The following is an 11,565-nucleotide window of genomic DNA, read 5'->3' on the forward strand; positions in this document are numbered from 1 at the left end:
CTGTGTGGTGCGGCGTTCGAGAAAGCGCCAAATGGTTGGGTGGTTTGGTTTGGTTGGTTTGTGGGGTTTAACGTCCCAAAGCGACGCTATGAGAGACGCCGTAGTGGAGGCCTCCGGAAATTTCGACCACCTGGGGTTCTTTAACGTGCACTGACATCGCACAGCACATGGACGCCACTCAGTTTCTCCTCCAACGAAACGCAGCTGCCGAGGCCGGGATTCGATCCCGCTTCCAGTAGTCGAGCGCCGTAACCACTGCGCCACCCCGAAAGCGCCAAATGAATGGACGCCTGGATGGGACGCCCGGCGGCTACACAGTAGTATATTTGTGAATCGCCTGGTGAAGTCACTACAGAGTTTAGTTCAGCGTGATCCGCGATCCGCTACCGTGATCCGCCACCGTGCGTTCTACTGCGCATGCCCAGATACTCTTGATGACGATAGATGGCGCCACATACTGGATGGATGTCGGTAGGGTGCCTGGATGCCCTCTCTCGCCAGCGGGGGCGAGAGAGGGCGTCCAGGCACCCTAGATGTCGGTAAAGCCCCCCTAGATGTCGGCACATAGACCTGGCGCATCTAGACCAATCAGCTTGTGCGCCCCCTGCCCACGCACGGTAGTGGGTCATGGTGGCGGATCGCGGTTCACGGTAAGCTAAATGAGGCAGCGGAGGCGGCTCAGGTACAGAGCCAGAGCAGCTATAGGAGGCCCGTGCATTTTCTTTTCCTTCTTCCTTCAAGAACCTTTAGCATTCGTGTCCATGGGAAGCCTTTTGGTCACTTTATCTCCAACCGGGAGGGGGGGGGGGGGGGGTTGTCCCAAGGCTCCGTCCTCGCCCCCACATTATTTAACGTGGCTTTTATTCCTTTTTTCCGAGCCCTAGAAAGCATGCCTTCTGTACGCGTTCTTGCGTATGCCGACGACGGGACCTTGTGGTCCTAGTCATCCAGATGCCTCCGTACAGCAGTCGGCGCTCCAGCACGCCTGGATGTTTTAACATATCTCAACTCCCCGCTTTGGGTCTGTCGATATCGTTTAATAAAATCATGTTTTATTCGGATCGGAAATCTGGCTTACGGAAAGCAGCTCCTTTCACTTTTACGGTGGATAATTCTGAAATTCGTCAAGTAGAAAGTGTTGTGTGCTAGGTCTTCATACATCTGGAACTTGAACATCTTGGCTAAACGCTACCATAAATCGGCTCACGCTACACTTGGTCTGATTCGTCGCATAGCTATGCGCTTGTGGAGCGCGTTCTGATACTGCTCGTCGGCTCATGCGCTCCATTTTTCAGCCGCGGATATTGTACCAGGCACAATTTCAGCGCCTCACCCGTCGTCAATGGGACTTCCTTGAAGCTATCAATCGCGAAGTTATGCACGCCGTACACCCATACCCGTTCTGCAAGAGTATGCTCAACTTATTACATTAGCTGAACTCATCGATCAGTGTGAGACAAGCAGAGCACGGAAAATATCGCTTCAGCTCCATCGCTTACACACTCTTTATCCTTGGTCGTACTGTCAACTCACAAACAATCGCTCCACTGCTTCACCGCCGATATCAGCTGCGCGTTTGCCTCCAGGCTGCATAATATACACCGATGCATCATTCACAGCTCTGCAGGGATCGAGTTACCGCTGTGTACAGACCCTCCCATCCTCGTCGTAACTCTCGCGCAACGTATGGCGTGGATACATATGCACCCCCCTTGCATTAAGCTTCAGGCGATGCACAACGCAATTAGTTCCCTCCCACTCGAACCCACGTTTGATACTGTTCACATTTTAAGGCTGTTCGACGCACATTCAAAATTACACAATCCATTCACCAGCTCTGTAAAAAAATATCCCTGTCTTACTGGATTCGCGGCCATGCATGCTCACGTTCTACATAATATCCATGTGGATAAATAACCCACCTTGACACATCAGACACTCCGCCATCCTCCCCTCTTCTCCCAGATCCAGTCATGTACGTCCCATGTTTCTGAGAAAGAATCTTTGCGCCAGCGAACACGCGCTCGTACCCTCTCCCCCGTAATATCGGGAGGAGCTGAAGTATCCATGCAGCTGTGCACCGGATTCGGGCAGGGGCGGCTCTGACCCCTTCTGTGCGTCTTCGGTGGCGAGTGCCCTCACTGTGGTGCTTCACCGGAACTGTGCCATGCGAAGCATCTATTCTGGACTTGCCCAGGTACGGCATTCGTGAGACAGTGCTACATACGGAAAGTAGGCTTGCGGTGGGACCGTGAATGATCGGCAACATCTGTGATTATTTAAGGGAGACCTGTTTGTACTCTTTCTTCTAGTTTCCTTACTCCCCGCTCCCTTTTCACCATGCCTGATGTCAAACTCCTCGAATATAATAATAATAATAATAATAATAATAATAATAATAATAATAATAATAATAATAATAAAAACAAGACCATGCATGGTAATAAAAAAAACAACAACAACAACCGGTAAAGTAATCGGTCATTGCCGATGACGTCACCAAGTGATGACGAATTCATTGCTCATAATCAACCGTCACTAATCATATTATATCGGTCTATATAGCAAGGTGCCTGTGTGAATTGTGCGATGTCAGTGCGCGTACGAAACCCCGTCCCAGACGGCCATAGACGTCCGACGGTCGACCGACGGACGTCCTTTTTTGGACCTTCGGACATCCGACGGAAGTCCGGTTATGTTCGATATACGTACAGCGGACGTCCGTCGGACTATCGTTCGTGGATCCGGATCGCGTCCCACGGACGTCCGACGGGCAGCCGGAGGCGGACATTCGGACTTTTCCCGGAACATGCTTGCAGGGCCCGCTATTGGTGTAAAAACTTGCCAATAACATTCGTGTAAAGCTCAGCAAGCATGTGCCATGGAAATTTCAGTCACATACTAGTGCTCAATGCCTTTGTCGTGAGAGTAAAGCAGACAATAGAATATGCAACAGGTTCAAGTTTCCTGTTGTCTGCTTTACTTTCACACACAAAGCACTGAACAGTAGTGTGCAATTAAAACTTCCATCAAAGAGGCACATATGCTAGCTGAGCTTTACACAAATGCACCATTCCTGAAAACATGCTAACCAGCATGCGAGGTTGTAAAAAAAGCATTTTTTTGGCTTTATTGAAAAACTGCATGCATAAATAGTCTACACTAAACAAATATCGATGTTAAGGAATGGCATGGTAAAATGCAGGCCAACTGGAGTATTAAGAATCTGCTTGAATAATTTTTTTTTTAATTATCCTTGGCCGTGACAGCTCTTCCCTTGGGGAGGTGGTGGAGGAAAACGTATTTATTGAAACCTAATATTTCGGAATTAGCGAGGAGATGATCGAGTTCTCTGTGGGCGGCCTCCGCAGGCCGGGATTCCAGGAGCAGTTACTATCCTGTGCATTTGCTCGATCAGCTGTTGCTGGTCTTTCAGGCCTAAGATGGAAAGAGCAGGCTGGGCTCCTCCTGCAATAGAAGGGGAAATGAAATTCAAGTTATCTGTGCTGAACTTTGATTACACATCTCCAAGGGCAACTGCCAGTTTCTCTCAATTGCTTTTTCCAGGTGGCACTGTACGCATGCATCTCCATTCAGAACTGTCACATACTATATAGAAAGGTCATATAACTACAGCAAAACCCATGCAGAATAACAAAAGATACAAACGTAGTTTGACCAGAACCTGGCATTCAGTATTTAATGTTTTTATGTCGTCTTTTTGAACATGCCACTCTGACCAAACATGGCATGTTATGCTTGCTGCTATGCGCCCTCAGCAATGCCCAAGAAATGGAGTGCACATGCAGAGAAACTAAGCATAAAGGATGCTGTATATGAACATAAAGCACAGCCAGAGCATTGCAGTATTACACAGGTACGCATTGGCGGCAGAAACCTGCATTTTGAGCGGTTTAACAGGCAGATTTCTAAAGTCATTGTTCCTGCTCTGAAAAGAAGTGATCAATAATAACATCATTTAAAATTGTTACCTTTTTGTTCTATAAACTGCACATTTCGCTGGTTTCCATGTGCCCTCTACCGAAGACATTCCCTGGGCGTGTCGGGGGTATATCGACATCAACATCTAGGCTACAAGCGTCTAGAAAGCGTCTCCTTAGAGCAGCTGCGACGAAGTAACTTATCTGATAACATGCAAGCTGCTGCAGCAGAATAAAGATAGACATTTGACATGTGGCTAAAGCCCAATGTGGAAGCATAGCCCGCCGCAGTGATTGCGCAGTGTTCATGCTTCTACAAGAGTTAAAAGTAAAGTTAAAAGTAAAGTTATTTGTTTACCCACAGCGCTATATGTGACATTACAATAGCAAGGCTTATAGTCACACAAAACACAAAAAGCTGACAACCACAAGCTCCTGATGTATTACCGGCAGCATGCAGCATGGATGTTAGTTACTGAAATATGGCTGCACAATTCTGGCAACCAGCTGTGCATGTATGTCATGGATTTCTCAACTACGCACAACAAATTACAAAAAAAATAATGGTATTTATAAATGCAGCCAGCTGTTCACAAGAAACACTGTAGCTTATTTATGGGGAAGGTAGTAGGCGCCAAAGAAACTGCCCCTGTAAAGGCGCCTAATTTGCCCCTATGTAATATCGGGGACAAGTGTGTGGAGTACACAAACTGCAATCAAAGCACATAACTTTCACATCGACCAGGAAACTCGGACCATACTTGTCGATGTGAAAGTTGAACATTAGTTCTTTCATGTGTGCAAGAGAAATAAGGTCACAATTCGTTTACATCGCGATTCTAGTCCAAAATCTACACATACTGTCCAGAGACTTTCACCCCTGCAGTATAAGCCACCACTTGGGTAAGAGATTAGTAAAAGAAGTGTATAAAAGACATTAGTGCTGTTGGACAGCCATAGCTATAAAAATGGAATTGACATTGGAGTACTGCCTTAAGGCGGGGCCTAGGGCATTACAAAAGCAAGAGTTAGTGTCCGCTGGTCCTTATTTGAACGAACAAAAAGAGGGGGGGGGGAAAGAAATCTACCTCAACTACATGTTTTGAGTGCCACCAAGCCGCAGTTAGTATTAAAGATATCACACAGTTTTGTGGAAGATTTGGGAGCGCTTTGCTGCTTTCTTACAGGATTGGACAAAAGAGCTCACCATCTTCAGAAAGGCACGTTATATAGAAATGAAAATAGTGAATTTACTGCATCTGGCCACAACAACTTGCACACGGAGAGGAAGATGAATTGAAAAATTTATACATGAATGTACGTATTTACAACAGGTGAAACAATGACCATGATCTATGCCGAAGAGGAAAGAGATCAAAATTTAGCTCAGAACGAGTTCTCCAGGCTGCGGGGCCGTTTCATTAACTTCGGGACTCCGCCCACATTTCTCATCCCCAATGACAACGAACTCACACATGACTGGCTAACAAACATTTTGGCATGTCTTTCCACTTTCATAAGTTCTTCACCCTCTCCCTAATACAAGCAATGCAAAAGGGACAACAAATTCGTTTCACAACAAACAGAATTTAGAGAATGGACCTCGAAATGATTGGCTCACTAGGTCACATGCCAAACTCTCTCCCCTAGGAAAAAAAAAAAAATTAGAACCCATCAAAACGGTGTCCCACGTGCGCAACCATTGCCCAAAGCTTGCATCCTTGGCGGCTCCTTTTACAGGGCAATTATTGCAATTATTGGCGTCCGAGTCAGCACCATTGCGGACCACATCAGAAGAGCCAACCAACATCCTCCCGCTCCGCATCATACCGTCACTGTTACACACTTGCCCTTTTTCAACGCCGCCATCTCCCACCATTGTTGACATCCAGGGTTGGAATCCTCAACGAGACCCCACTCAGCGCGCCTGCACTGAATAATTGTCACTTTTATGGGCTCCCCAACAAGGAAGCGGGCCTTACACCCTTCAACCTGACAGTGTTTTTTCTTCGAACGATAAGCAGTTCTTCCAAAAGAGGTGCTCGTTTCAAAGCTGTGCTGCCTCCGGGTGATGGGTCCAGTCAGCGTACTAAGGACCCCTTAGTACGCTTAGTACTAAGGACCCCTTAGTTATATACTGTTCGTAAATGAGCCCCCTACATGACACAGCAACGAGAACAAACTGCCTGTACCCGCGTCTTCGAGTGCGACAGCAAAGTCCTCGGAAGAGGGGACTTCTTTCCCTCTCTGCCTACGTTTCCGTTAAGCACTGTAGCAGCTGTAGCTGCCTCTCTGTGCGCGTCTCTCCGCCTCTTGTCCGAGGGCAAGTGGGAGACGCAGCTAGGCATTGAACAGGTGACCCAAAAAGAGCAGACTAATAATGGTGCCTAGCATACCCACCGATCCCTTACAGAAATCATTAAAGAAATGAAAGCAACACATCAGATAACGCTACAATGTTTCTAAGTGCAAAGTCGACAACTCCAAGTCATATAAATATATGTACATCTCCGCACATTAGCTAGACAGAAACAGTGCAGAGTAAACTAATAATTCAGTGTCAAAAACACTATTAAAAGGGGATAAAGGCCATGGGGGGCTGCGATGATTAGTACCGTTTTGCCTTTAAACTACAATAACATACTTGTTGCAAGCTTAAAATCGAAGATTCACACCTGTCCCACCCACAGCAATGGAACACACATCTGACTCAAGTCTGCAGAGAAAGAGCAAGCTAGACTATTGCAGATGCACCCTTGGTTATTTTTCTGGCATTTCTGAGGGTGAAGAATCTGACTTGTCAGTAGCATGTATATGAATAAGAATCCTATGACAGTAAATGCATCAGATTTTCTGGAGTGGCTTTTCTTTGCTGACCACATATTGAGGTGAGCTATAATTTATCCAACTTGGCCTAGGTTTATTCTATGAATAACAAAGCTATAGCAGGTACACAGTCGTCCACTCAGGCTGAACATGAGAGTGCGTGGCATGCACTTTTTGAGATGCCACTGCATCCATCGCAGCTGCACACCGTAGCGAAGAGGCAGACAGCGTGAAGTACCAGCCTCTAGTCCCTCTACCACCACTGGGGTCCCAAACTAGGGACCCCTTGTTTTTGTCAGGACAGGCCCCCTCAGTGTCAGCTAGTGAGTAACCTCCTGTATTTGTATCTGATGGCAATGTTTTCCACCACCACCCACAATACGCAGCTGCGCATCATAGCAGATGTGAAGCAACAGTTCCTGGTCCTTCTATGCATAAGCCACTTTGCCTTGATGCATGCCTGCGCACCATAGTAAAGAGGCAGATGACATGACGCAGCAGCTCATGGTACCTTTACACATGAGCCCCCCCCACTGTACTTCAATACGCACCATAGCAAATATACAGACTACGCCACACAGCAGCTCCTGGTCCCTCTATGCATAAGCCATTTTGCCTCAATACGCACCTGCGTACCTGAGCGAAGAGGCAGACGTGAAGCTGCAGCTCCTGGGCCCTCCATGCACAAGCCACTTAGCATCAATGCACGGCTGTGCACTGTAGTAAAGAGGCGAAGAACGTTAAGCAGCAGCTCCTGGTCCCTCTACACATCAGCCATTTTGCCTCGATGTGCATCTGCACACCGTAACAAACAGCCAGATGTGACAAAGAAGCTCCTGGTTTCTCTACACATAAACCACCTTGCCTCAATGCACATCTGCACACTGGAGCAAAGAGGCAGATGACGTGAAGCTGGAGCAGCTAGTCCCTCTACGCACAAGCCACTTAGCCTTGATGCATGGCTGTGACGGATGCATTGCTATTTTGCAAACTGCATGCCACACATTCCCATTCAAGCTAAGAGTGGACGACTGTGTAAACGTAAAATACTGGTTATTTACTTCAACGGACAATGACAAAAAGTAACATGGTGGACAATGTAAAAAGAATTTGCTGCATGAAGTTTGTTGAAACCAGTTCTACATCCTACATGTAAACAAGCTAAAACCTTAATGTCGAAGGGATGTCCTGTGTGCTTAAAATCATCACGCTCAAACAACTTCAACACTGACAATCATGATTCAATATTAATAATATAGATAATGATACAATACTCACTTTTAGCCATACCAAAGAAATGAGAATGCAAAGGGATGTTGCTGTTTTTCCCCCGTGGATGACAGTTTTCCATGTTCAAAGTGCTGCTTCCTGTTGGCTTACGAAATCGGCTACAGCAAATGGCATCTGAAAAATTTTTGGAAGCCTCATGCTAGTCTTCAACGAGAAAAGCATTGCCATACAGAAGCAGAACACAAATACTTTTACAACACACTAAAAGCACCAACTGCGGTGCTGTTTTTAGGATGACTAGGTAGAGGTTTTGCTGTAGCAAGCCAAATGTTAGCCTTCAATAAGGAAAGCATTCCCATACAAAAACAGAACACAAAAACTTTTACAACACATTAAAAGCATCAATTGCACAAATGCTTGTAAGATGACCAGGTGCAGGTTTCTGCTATAGCCCACATCATGTGACCAGCGGTTATCAGAAGCCTTGTATGTGAGCATGATGCCCTAGATTCAATTTATGGCTATCACTGTATTAACAAGCATGGGTTTAAAGCTACTTTAATATGATAATCTAAAAACATGGTAAGAGTTTTCAGTGCGAGACATATGCTCAGTATCATGCACTATAAGGTGCTGCATGGCTCTAGTGTAGCTTTGGCATTATCTCGCTGTCAATAATGCAATGAAGTTCTGAGGAGCCTTTGAATATCTGTAAGGACAAAGCAACAACAATTTTGTTTTCATCTCACTTTTGCTCAACTCGTTTTTTTTTTTTTTTTGAGGCCGCGGTTTGCATGGCCTCCCAGTATGCCTGTTTTGCATAAAAGAAGGCGTTGCAGGCACCAGAGCTCACAGCCCTAATGTATGGCGGCGGCGGTATGTCAAATTCCTGCCAGAACCGCGCAGAACAACAGGTCAAGAAAAAGACAAGTGCTGACTTTTTTTTTCTCTCATCTCCTTGTCCGGTTCTGCGCGGTTCGGTCCCACATGCATAACCAACATGCGCAAGGTGCTGTCCTGGTTTGTCAAAGCTGAAGGAGAGTACTAAACCTTTAGTTATTTAGTAGCTACAGCCGTTCCTTCTAGAAACTGTAGTTGTCGTAAAGCTCGAGAGAGAAAGATCAGCGGCTGTCCATTAAAAAAAAAAAAAAAAAAAAAAGAAAGAAAGAAAAAGAGAGAAAAAAAAAAAAATCTCGCGACGTTTTCACAAGTGTAGACATGTCGCACGATAGGCTCGAGGAGTGAAAAAGTTTTCTCGTATAGTTTTTACAACTCAGCACGTTGCGCATGGTTAACAAATTAACTCCTTTAAAGCTCGGGCAGGCACTCCTTTATCAGAGACAGAGAAGTTGCGCGGCTTACTGGCGCAGCGTCCAGTAATGCCGAGAAAGATGGCCCTCAGACTTGAGGCTGCACTTTAGTTAGTCGGCGCGGAGCCATCCTGTCACGCCCGTATTCACAAACGCGCCTCGACTCGACGCTCCACCTCCACTCCTCGGAGCGGAGAATACAGCCGCTACTCCACTCCAGGGCCGATTCGGATTCATGAACGTCCCTCGACGTTTCCTCCGACAAGTTCTCCTCGAGAATACCTCCTCCACTCGGAGCAGTGCAAGTGGCATATGGGGACGAGATTAAGATAAACTTTTGGCCCGAAAACTGCGTGCTGAACTATGTAACATGCTCAGTTTTTCATGTCAAGTCTTCTAAACAACTTTCGCAACTGACCTCGACGTTAACAGCATAGTGTAACTTGCTTTGTGGGCTGGATGAAAAGGGCGGCTGTGAAAAATGGCTGAAAATGTTTTCGCATCTGGCAACAGTCGCTGCTGGTGACGTCAGCTTCGAAAAATGGTGTGAATACTTTGGTTTATTTTTTGGTGTGAGATCTACGCTCGGCCTTTGCCGCTTTGCCTTTTTTTTTTATTGCCAGGCTTTGACAGACGTTTCTTATTATTTTTTTTTTTTGACAGGCTTGACCAACTTTTTTTTTTACCATGCTTTTTTTTATTGCTGGGCGTCAAAATACATTGCAGGAAAAAAAAAAGTACAAGCCGCGAACTCCTACCAGCATGGCTCTGGCCTGCTCGGAGGCGAGCTAAACATGCGTGCTGCTTCGCAGCGCATTGCAGCTCATGCACGCTGAATTCGACCCTCTAGAAGAAAATGCCGTGTGCGGTTTCCAAACAAGTAGGGAGCCCTAATTGAAAACGTGCTTGAAAAGCCATGCTCTTCGTCGGCCGCGAATATCCCTCCGTATACGAGGAGCACACCAACGCGCTCCCTCAACAGTGCCGCGCCGGCCGCGCGTCCGCAGACGTACTACGTACCCTCGGGCGACGGGCAAGCCATTTATGTCAGCAAAATACAACACGCTGTTCCCCCACAAGTTCGGCGCCGTCTGCGGAAGCGCGCGGGGCGAGCCACGGAAAGTGCGCCGCCGCAGCTCGACTCCGGCCGCGGGCGAGCTCACCATTTAGCCAAATCGCGCCTCATCTCTGCACTCGGTGGGCTCCGAAAAGGTTATCCATTTATCCTGTGACGACTTGTGCCCGCGCCACACACGCGCAATGCGACGATGCGACGATCAAACAACACAGACGTCGGTGGCTGATCACGGTTATCCATGTTCGGCGTGAGCGGCAGGGACGGCCGGAGGCTGTCCATGACCACATTCGTAAAACGGTAGCGTGCCAGAAGTCCCGGGTCACTGTCACTTTCAGCTGATGCTTTAGCGAAAGGTTCGGTGCATCCTTGTCGTATCTTCTTTCGTGAAACTTTTGGTATACCGGTAGAACGAATTCCACACAGCGAGCGAGCGATGCGATGTCGGCCATGTTTACAAGCGGAGTGGCGGTCGAGGAGCGGCCAAGGTAGCGTCGTCGCAGACTCGAGATTCTCGAGAAAACTCAAGTTTTCTCTGACACTGGAGGAGCGATTCGAGTGGAGATTGCTTTGTGAAACGAAAAACAGGCCTCGAGGGCCGCTTGGAGTAGAAGTTCGAGTGAAGGCGTGTTTGTGAATACGGCGCGCCTAAAACACTCGACCGTTCGGCTGCCCAAAAGCTCACCACTATCGGTGCATCGAAAAGTTCCACTAAAGAAACAAAAGTTCGGTGAAATACTTACTTTGGAATCGGCGGGTGAACAAAGTGTGCCAGCCGCACCAAGCCACAGCAAAAAACAATGCTAGCAGTGCATTACAGCCGTAGGTATTTGTAACTGCGCAGAAAATGCAGAACACGGAAACGTGAAGCCATCTTCCATGACTAAACTATGGTGGATTGGATTGGCTCATTTCAGATTTTTTTGAGGATAGGTTCGGTTTCGTTCTTTTTGAGCTTGCTGCTTGCTGCGTCTGTTCAGCCACTGATTAAAATTTCACCGAAGCATCATGATAGAAAAATGTTTAATGGTCATTTAACTTTTAATAAAAAATTTTTGATAGAAGAATTCAACGATGAAACACGCGGAAAATAAAAAAAAACTGTTTAATGGAAACGCTTTCTATCGCATCGATTCGCTCTGGCATCATATAATGCAGACTTGACGGCATTACTGATTTATAC

At 46.8% G+C, this 11,565-nt stretch overlaps 1 long non-coding RNA gene across 1 annotated transcript; it reads right to left on the reverse strand.

Moving 5' to 3' along the window:
• Nucleotides 1-2,621: 2,621 nt before the first annotated feature.
• LOC146178519 (uncharacterized) lies at nt 2,622-11,262 on the reverse strand. Its single transcript, XR_014700613.1, has 3 exons — nt 11,126-11,262; nt 8,046-8,171; nt 2,622-3,468 (listed from the first exon to the last, which is right to left on the reverse strand). It is a non-coding gene; the product is annotated as an uncharacterized LOC146178519 (long non-coding RNA).
• Between the last annotated feature and the right edge of the window lie 303 nt (nt 11,263-11,565).

This window comes from Amblyomma maculatum, chromosome 9, assembly GCF_055883805.1.
Source record: "Amblyomma maculatum isolate TAMU_Amacu chromosome 9, ASM5588380v1, whole genome shotgun sequence".
NCBI lineage: Eukaryota > Metazoa > Arthropoda > Arachnida > Ixodida > Ixodidae > Amblyomma > Amblyomma maculatum.